Raw genomic sequence first — 10,445 nt, 5'->3', positions numbered from 1 at the left:
GCAGAATTCTGCAACCACAAAGAGCTAATGAATCGACCGAGGGTGACTTGACAGATGGCAAAACAGTCAGACAAGGAAAAATACCTTCAAGCATAAGGAATAACTTCTTGGCGAGTGCTCCTAGATAGGCTTCCAGGTCATTTCTCTTACGAGAGATGCCTTCAATCTTCTTGGCGAGTGCTCCTAGATAGGCTTCAGTAAGAGAAGTCTTCAGCTTGGTGTTCTCTTCCTCTAGCACCCCGACTGAAGCCATCTTCTTATCAGTGAGTGTTGTTTTCTCCTGAGCCTCCTTCTGCGCTGCAGCAAGATCAAGGTCCTTCTGTGCTAGATCTTGCCTCATTTTCTCTGAAGAATATACACTCGGGTCAGAGAGAAGAACGAGAAGATAACTTGTGAGATGGTCAAGATAGACAGTCGACAAGTTGTTACCTTCCATACCAGCTGCTTCATCTTTGGCCTTTTGCAAGTTCTGACTGGCCAGCTCCATGTCAAGTTTGAGCTGTCTCTACTTCTCCTTGAATTTGACAAATTTGGAGATGATCTCACAGGATTTCTGAAATCAGCAAAAAGATACATCAGTGGACATAATCAAAGATGGTTCGCTTCCGAGTGAAAAAAACTCTAAGACTACTGCCGAATCAAACATTCAACAATAGTCTCGGGGACTACACCCAGTGGGTGCACTTTGTGCGCTCCCACTGGTCTAGATTACACTCGACCTGGTCCGCCCAGACCGAGTGGAAGAACTAAAGTACAAGATATTTTTATCAAGGCCCCCACCGAATCACACATTCGACAATGGCCTCGGGGACTACACCTAGTGGGTGCACTCTGCGTGCCCCCACTAGTCCAAAACTACAATCGACATAACCTAGTCGGCACAACTGGAATAATTACTCAACATAAGTTGAAACACCCAGTGGGTGTACAGATGCGAAGAACATGCTAAGAAATGGAAGCGCAATGAAAAGTTTTCAGGTAGCATATCCTAACAAAAAAAGCATCAAGATAAGAGTTCAGTCAGAAACCAATTTACCTGGACATTGGCTCGGAGGGCCGCACTGGCATCATAAGCAGCTTGGCTGTTCTCGTGCACCGTCTTCACTCGCTCCATCATCAGACCCGCTTGGCGTATGGCTTCTGCAGCAACGCTTTCCTGGTCATCCGGAACGTAATGGGTAGTGAAGAACGGAGACGACGGTTTAGTCGCGGTAGCCTGAGAATCCAAGGCATGATGTTGGACAGACAAAGCAGGGGCTGGCACAGTCGACGATGAAGGGCGTACACTCGACACTGGAACGGCAAAGGTAACAGAAGCCCGGTTCACGTCTTCAGATTGTTGAATCACGGGCTCTGTCATTGGCGCCGATTGAGACATCTGGCCAACGGATGCCTTCTTGCTCGAAGCTCTGCCCCTCCTTCCCATGGCCCTTTGTAGCACGTCTTCATCATCATCTGGAAGTTCAATGACATTGGGTGGAGCTGCAAAACAATTGATTATATAAGTTCAGTCGACCATCAAAGCGGCTGAAAAAGAAGAGTCAAAGTGATAAAAGTTATACCCGCGCGAGTAGTGACTGTGTCCTCCATCTCCTCATCGTCGCCGTCTCGGTAAATAGAGGTCCCAGAGGAAGCACTTCAAATTTCAGAATTCACTCAGTCAAAACAAGCAAATGAGTCGACCAAGGTTTGATTCATGCAAGAACTAAGAAGTTGAGCTCAGTTGTTACCCAGGGGCAATGGGGACAACCACTTTAATTTTGGGCAGGGCCTTCCGAGGCTTTGACGTCACGACTTTGAGCTGCTTGGGAGCCTTCTCTGTCGGCACAGGAGATGACATCCGAGTGCGCTTGGAGGTTTGTGCAGTCGGTGGAGTCGTTTTGCCATGGACGCTAGCTGGATCCTGCCTTTGCTTGGAGCACCTTTCCGTGCGAGGAGGGGTGTCGACCTCTTCACCGCAGCTGAAGTCCTCGCTCTCCTCATCTCCCCTTCCGTCAGAATGCCACTCGCCGCTGTCGCCTCCACTCGCCTCCCCGTCATCCTCCTGCTCTCCGTTGGGCATCGAGTACATCTCAGTGTAGATCTGCAAGACACGGAGTCGAGTGGATACCAATCAGCTTCAAAAGCAAACGCATATCAGAACAAGATACACTCAGAAGAAAAGAATAAGACCTTGTCAGATTCGGTGGTGTGGTCGAGTGGAGCAACCCTCCTAGACCCCTAGGGTTGTCCTCGTTGCCAATGATACCTTGCAGCCACAGCGCCACCGTCACCTCTTCAACATCCTCCGGATGGATCCGAGTGCTGTCTTCAACACCTGAATACATCCACATTGGATGGTCAAGGGCTTGGAGTGGCTGGATGCGTCGACTGAGAAATGCTTCTAACAGGTCCATGCCAGTCACATCGTCACGAAGCAGCTGGATGACTCGCTCAACCAACGTATTAACCTCCACTTTCTCAGCTGGAGTCACTCTCAAGGGAGAAGGCTTTTCGAGTCGATCTATGAAAAACGGGGGAAGACCAGTCGACTGACCAGGGGTCGGTTGGTCCTTACAGTAGAACCAAGTCGACTGCCACCCCCTAACCGACTCGGGAAGAATCATAGCTGGGAAAGTACTTTTGTTCCTCATCTGGATCCCTAAACCCCCACACATTTGGATCATGTGTGTCCTCTCATCACTCGGATTGGCCTTCTTAACCGACTGAGAACGGCAAGTGAAAATGTTCTTGAAGAGGCCCCAGTGCGGTCGACAACCCAACAAGTTTTCACACATGGACACATACGTGGCAAGGTATGTGATGGTGTTGGGAGAAAAATGATGAAGTTGGGCTCCAAAGAAGTCCAGAAAATCCCGGAAGAAAGGATGGGGGGGGGGGGCAAAGAAAACCGCGGTCGACGTGGGTCGCAAGAAGGACGCACTCACCCTCTTGCGGTCGCGGCTCGGTCTCGTCCCCCGGAAGCCGCCAAGACTCATGGGCGATCAGCCCCCCATCAACCAGATCTTCCATGTCTTCTTTCAAGATCGTCGACCGGATCCAGTCTCCTTGGATCCAGCCACGCGGCAGAGCGGATCTCGACGACGACCCGCCCCGGCTCGTCTTCTTCCCCTTTGCCTTCACCGTCGCTTTCTTCGCACGCTCCAGAGCAGTGGTCTTATCCTTCCCCATTGTAGTGGAACGAGCTCGAGCTGGGCGGCAGCGCCGAGAGCGGAGGCGGAAGCAATGGGGAGCAGAGGAAGGAGGAGAATGGAGTGCATAGTGCGAAGGCATCGGCCCCGACGCCTTGTATGGCCCCGTTCCCCGAGTGACTGACTTGTGGACCCAGATGATCCAATCAAATCCCGCAACAGGCACGCGCGCGGTACGTGGCGAAAAAGGTGGCACGGGAATCGAGGCGCCCCTACCTAATCTGCTCCGATTACTATGGCCCTCTCCGCCTCACGCGCTTCCCCAAATTTTGAATCCCACGAGATCCAGAAATGGAAGAGTAGTCAATCATACCGAAATTTTTATACAACACCAGTAGTCGAAGCTTATCAGCAAAAATTCACTCGAACCTCTGAATGGCTCAAGGCGACTAAAAAGTGAAATCGAAGCTGTTGCATGGTTCACCAACCCAGTAAAATGCTTCCGCAGCATAAAGATCGAGTCGGAACCATCTTCAACTCCATTTTCCACTCGAACCCAGAACCATTCGGGGGCTAATGACGATGTCGTGTAGCTAGGGGAGGGCAATAGACCTGATCTAAGCAGCCCTCCCAAGGACACTGCCCTACATTTAAAGACAATCAATGGACAACAAGTACAAACCGACTGGAATCACCAGAGTGCATGCCCACTCGACCAACATCTCCATTCGGATACCCCAATTCCATTCGACAAATATGAAGTCACTCGACGATGCAAGAAACCACTCGGAATATAGAAGGCCTAACGTCCCTCAGGATGGCAACTGTCTGCCATTCATTCTGTAGTCTTAAAGATCATTTATATCTCTTTATTAGTGGCATTACCAGTAACATGTTACCTTAATGAACATTGAACCCCTTATAACGTGGGCTGGCTGGGGTCCTGGCACACTCTATATAAGCCACCTCCCTCCACTGGCACAAGGGTTTGCACCTCCTGCAAATTCACGCATAATCCAATCGACCGAGCCTCTGGCATCGAGATGTAGGGCTGTTACTTCCACCATGAAGGGCCTGAACTCGTACATCTTGCGTGCACAATCTCACCGTAGCTTCGATCTTGCCTCTACATTCCTACACCCTACTTTATTATCAGACTTAGAACCACGACAGCGTGCGCCACCCTGCAATAATACTTCTGCTTGAAGGAGCCAACGACTTGTCCTCTTGCATGCGCCAGAACACTTTCATACGCATGATGAAGCTTTTGGTTGTAAAATGGGCATCGATAGCCCCAGTTCCAGGACCTAATATGTCTGTTATGCATTCTCGCATAAATCTCCCTGAGATTTGCCTCTTGTACCTCCTTTGGCCAACTTCATCCTCGTTGTCGACATCGTCAGACAGCACCTATACATATATAAAACAAGATGTGGCGTCAAATTAATGTTTACAAACTAATCTCTAGCGAACATTTGGCACTTGCCAAAATTTGACATCAAATCAATGTTTACTTGTCGTAAAGTAGGGTTAGGAATTTATGGCTATTGATTAGACATATCCAGAGATTATGGTTCGATGTTTACGCACACTCGTCTATGTAGAGACCAATCTTGAAGAAATAATGGCACACACATATATGTAGGTCATTCAAAATCAATTGTCAAGAACTGGCTAGGAATTGTTAGCACGAACACTAACCCTAGTCGGATTATTAGCAGAAATCATTTGCACAAATGAAACAACTAATCTCTTATCACTTGTACCATTCAAACAATCAATACACTACACAGATCTAACGAAACTTACTCAAATTTCATGGATTGGGAGAACATAACCATAGGATTTCTATTTGCAAAAAGGGGGAGGTAGGACACAGGAGTAACCAGAGAAACCCTAGGATGTATTTGACACATAATTTGGTATAGATGACTAACCGGTTCTCCATCGTCTCCGGAGTCGTCGCCCGAGTCATGACCGGAGTCGGTGAGGACCTCTGGCTCCGGTTGTGGAAGCGTGATGCCGTCGACGACATCAGGGTGCAGCGATACCTCGCCGGCGACGATGGCAACCTCTATCTCCATATCCAATCCTTGCTTCAGTGCTTCAACAGCCCTGGCGTCGCCACTCCCTCTGATGGGGCGCTTCGGCGGCATCCTCATACACTGACGGCTTTGGGGACTGAGAGCGGCGGCGAGGATGCAAGCGGAGAGAGAGGATTTTGTGTGTGGCAAGGATGGGGGGTGAGGCTGCTCGGGCGCCTCATTAATATGGAGTAGTGGGAGAGAGGCGGGCAGTGGTCAAACCACTGGCTCGCCTCCCGGTGAGCCTGTGCACCGGACTGCTGGCATGCCTACCACCATATCACACAGATACTCGCACGCCTCCTGATGACACTGCACAACAAGCACGCCTCCCTTCAATTCACACACCTGCACGCACGCCTCCTAGTCTGCCTGCGTGGCTGACTGCTCGCATGCATCCCATCAACTCACGCCTGCTCGCATGGCACACAAGTCGCGTGGCGGCACATATATTATCGTGGTTTTGTCATGGCAGATGCCCTTGTGAAAGGACTTAGGTGTGGAGCTATCGCAATGTAGGTTAGCTGAAAGGGGTTGAACAGGACAAAGGACACAAAGGATTTACCCAGGTTCGGCCCCTCACAAGAAGGTAAAGGCCTACCTCATGCTTCTACTTGTATTGCTGGAGTTATGATTACAAGGGAGCGAATACGCTAGACCTAGCTATCGATCAATTGTTCCTTGAGTTAACCCGCCGCCGGGTCTCACCTTTATATACACAGGTCGAGACCCGGAGGCTTACAAAAGTTTAGGTCAGATCACACAACGTAAACAATCCTGTCTCTAAATTACCTTGCCTTGTTAGGCAAGCTACCATCGGGTGGCTCACACCTTCGGGTCTTGAGTCGCCCCCGGGCCGCGCCTTCTTATAAGCCGCCTTCGGTCTTCTTAGGCCTTTCTAGGCCTTCCACTTTAAGTCGCCAGTAATATGACCCGGCCCCTCGTGGGCGGGTCATATCATGGGGTTATATCCCCAACATTAGGCCCCAGATTGATTTGAATCTATTCATGTCAATCTCCATTCTTCAATTGGTGACTTCCTTTGAACCTTTTCAATTCTTTAACCTGTTAAAGTTATATAACCTGCCATAACAAAGTGATGACGTCGCGTTACTAATTCCATAAAAAATCTTGTGACGTCAGAATGGATCTTTGCATTAATCATCCATTCTGAGAATCAAGGCGCCTTAGTTGTTTAAGATAATGATCATGCCACATCAATTTCTGCGCCTGCCATTTACTGTTCACCTTTCCCCTTATAAATAGGGACGGGGGGGGGGGGGGGGTTCTTTTTCACTTTTACACTGTTCCCCTCTCTTCTTCTTCCTCGTTTCATCCGTCGTCGCTCGAACCCTACCACCGTCGTCGACCTTCGCAAGCTGCACCAAACTGGCCGCTTCATCGACCTGAACGAACTGGAAAACTGCGGTGCTCTTCCGTTGTCCATCAACATCGTCAAGTACTTGCCTCTTTTTACTTTGAATCCACATTAGGTTTCCCTCAGTTCTTCAGTTCATCGGTGTTCATCAACGTCCATCGTTCTTGCTCACTGTTCATCTACCATATTGCTTACTTGAATCCCAATACAACACTGAAATCATGCGGCAGTAGTTTTAGCATCCACTACTTATCACAGATTCCATGTTCCTTCAAGATCCATTTTCCACACACTAGTTCTTCCACAACCATTTTAGGTTTAAGAATAACTTTTCTTTTCTGAATTGTCGTAGATCCATAAATATAACCGCAATCTGTGAATTTTTTTATGCAACCCTTAGCAGAAATTTTAGCACTTCCATTGATATATATTGCTGACCCACCGTATCATTTACGGGGGTTTACACAATGCTCTTATGACCCGTCAGCCTCTGGCCGGCTTAAAACTTGCCGACAGCTTCATACTATAATACTTTATTCATCGTATTTATTTCCTTCTCAGATCTTCGTTACTTCCAGCTCAACATGACCAAAACACCCACCACTTGCGATTCGATCCCTTCTAAAGTCACCGAAGAAATCCTCAATGACTATGTGTCCTTGGGTGTTTTAGCTGCCAAGGAAGTCATTCATTGGCGGGTTCCTGGTTCTGAATGCCCTCCTGAGCCTCAAGATGGTGAGGTTGTAGTTTTTACAGATCATCTGCTCCACGACTTTTCCCCACCCGGCCCAAAATTCTTTCGTGACGTGCTGCACTTTTACAACCTCCATCCTCAAGATATCGTTCCTAACTCTGTCTCAAACATCTGCAATTTCCAAGTGTTCTGGGAAGCTTACCTTGGTGAAAATCCTTCCATAGATCTATTCAGAGACAATTATTACATCAACCACCAAACTGAAATGACTGACGGGCTTAGCCTTGAGCTTGGAGGCATTTCAACTCAAAGGCGGAGAGACGAGAGTTTTCCATCAGCTACCCTGCCAAGTCATCCTAAGGACTAGAATTTCACCTGGTTCTATTGCAAAGACACCTCTCCAGAAGGAGAGAACCCCCTGCCTGGTTATCGTCCATATAGGCTCCCCACCAGTGGCCCACTGCCAGGCCGAATGACTGCCTCGGAACATGGTCTTTATTCTTCTACTCTTTCCAAGATCCGGGCCTTCATTGCGAATGGCTTAACTGGAATCAAACTTGTTCGCTGCTGGATCTCATGGAGAATTCTTCCTTTAAGCCGTCGCCTCGGCTTAATGTGCAAATACACTGGAAACCCCAAAGATCCACTACGCTATAATCCCACTGAGTTGACTGAGAAAGAAATCAATGAAACTGTCAAGTCCCTCATTGGCGAGTCATTGGCAAACTGCAGCAAGACGGGCCTGGCTCCATATTATACTCTTAAGCCGCAACCAGCTGTAAGTACCCTTACATATACACTGCTTGCTTATCAATTCATCGGGTTCCAATCTTATTTTAACGTATACCCAGGACGACTCTTCCTTCTGGAAAAAGAAGATACAAACTGCTACTGCTCCAGCAAAAAGGGTCAAAATGACCGGTCACGACCCGGGTCGTCCTAACAAGCCCACAACGCAAGAGAAACTCGAATTGGATGACTCAGAGGTAGAACTTCATTCACTTGGTATTCTTTTTATGCAACTTATTGATGCCAATTCACCTTGGGAGGAAACAGAGACAAGCCAAGCAGACGTCGTTGAGGTAATCCCTGTCTCCTCTGACTCAGAAACCTTACCAAGAGAAAAAACATGGCGGGTCGTCAGGAAAGTATGGTTTTCCCATCCTCTTGCTCACTTGGATCCCAACTTTCTTTTGAAGAAACAACAACATGAGTAGAGACAACATACTCAAAACAACGGCCAAGAAGAGCTTATGGCCGGCTTACCCAACAAACCGCCGCCTCGTAAACGTCGTCATGAGGTGCCTCCAAGCCCTACTTCCTCTCTTTCATGAGCCAGCCTCATACGACAACCTCTTAATTATTTTGACTTGGCATATCAGGATACTTCTCACTCATCTGGCGAATCAAACGGGACACAACTCCCCACCTTTGTGGTTAATTCAGCGTAAGTACCATTGCTTGTAGAATAAATTATCTTGACCTTTCATACTTATCCGACTGAATAATTTTCCTTATAGGGATAAGGCAAAGACGGGCAAGAAACAAAAACCTGGCCCTTCCAAAACTATTGAAACTTCTGAAGAAGAGAAACAGGCGCCGAAAGATGGTGAAGCTCAAACCCAGGAAATCGAAGATCCTGAGAGTCGGTAGGACGACCCGCCTCCTCAAGCTGATTTTGTCAATCCTGACTCAGCCACTGATATTAATGACGACCCAGCAACCAATCAAGACCCGCCGAGTCCTAAGTCGCTTTCTCCTGTCAAGCCTTCGGACAAGACTCCTGTTGATGACCATGTTGAAGAGGTGATCGTCACTAGATCAGCTTACCAGCCAGCCAGCATCTCCACTGTACTGGCCAAACATTCCACCAAGGATGAAGCACACTTGTCAGATAAAGATAAGCCCAAACTTGACCTTGAGAGCTACTCAAACTTGAATGCTGGTGAATTGTACTCCGGTTATTTGAGTCGGCTTCACACAAGCCGCGGCCTGGAGGCCAACTTGGCCAACATGATGCGACAGGAATATGAGGTATGAAGTCACCTCCTCCTTTAATTTTATGCATATATACATATACTCATATAGCCCCAACTCTTAATCATAGAAAAATATCATTGAGTATGCTTAAGACTTTCAGCAACATTTAAGTTCAGATTTTCAGGTCATGACCTCTTAGCACCGGCTTGCATAAGTCATATTACCCATGCTATTGTCAATGTTCTTTTGCAAAATAGCCTATTAGAATCCTCAAGGGCCGGCTTATCATGCAATGATGAGCCGACTCTTCCATATAATCCTTAAAAGTTCAGGTCATAGCCCTCAAGGGCCGACTTATCTTGAAAAGATGAACCCGGTCTAGTGTATTAAGTCTAATATGAGAACCGCCATTCATAACCCTCAAGGGCCGGGTCATCTAATGAAGATAAGACGGGTCTTATGCACTGAATTTTTAAAAGAACTTTTTCACACATTAGCCCCCAAGTGCTAAGTATATTGCTTGCAATGTGCTTGGGACTTAAAATACTCCTTATACCCATGTTGTACAGTATTTCTAGTCTTCAATGCTCACTTGCAGGACACTTTAAGCTTCAATGATTGCAGCTGGGTGTGTTAAGAAAAATGCTCAAACACCAGGAGTCTGAGACGCAGAAAGCTGAGACCAAGCTGAAAGTTAGCTTGGAAGAAAATGAAAAACTCAAGGCCAGTTTTAGCACCTAGAGACCCGTCTGGGAAGAAGAAAAAACTACATTACTGCCAAGGGCAGAGGCCGCTGAATCTTCTTTGAAGAGCACCACTACAGAACTATCCGGCTTAAATCGGCGAATTTCACAGATGACATCTGCTATCTTTGGTAAGCAACACTGAATGTTTTAGCCTTTCACAACCCGTTTATTTTGACTCGCTTGGTGACTCATCTATATGTTTGCTCAACAGGCCCCAGGAGCTCCAATCTTGGCCAGGATATGCTCGTGAAACTGAAAGCCGTATGTGCCCTGGTTGAACAATTATATACTGGTACTCAACGGACTCTTGTGGCTTTCTCCAATGGGAAACAGCCGCACACGCTCCTCAAGGAGGTGCTTGCCAAATTGTCTATGATGCCCCAGAAGTTGGAAGAGATAAAACTATCAGTCGCTCGCTCTGGTGCCATTACC

This window comes from Triticum urartu, chromosome 1A (assembly GCF_056163025.1).
Source record: "Triticum urartu cultivar PI428250 chromosome 1A, HENAU_Tu73, whole genome shotgun sequence".
NCBI lineage: Eukaryota > Viridiplantae > Streptophyta > Magnoliopsida > Poales > Poaceae > Triticum > Triticum urartu.
Note: the sequence above shows the minus strand (reverse complement) of the source record.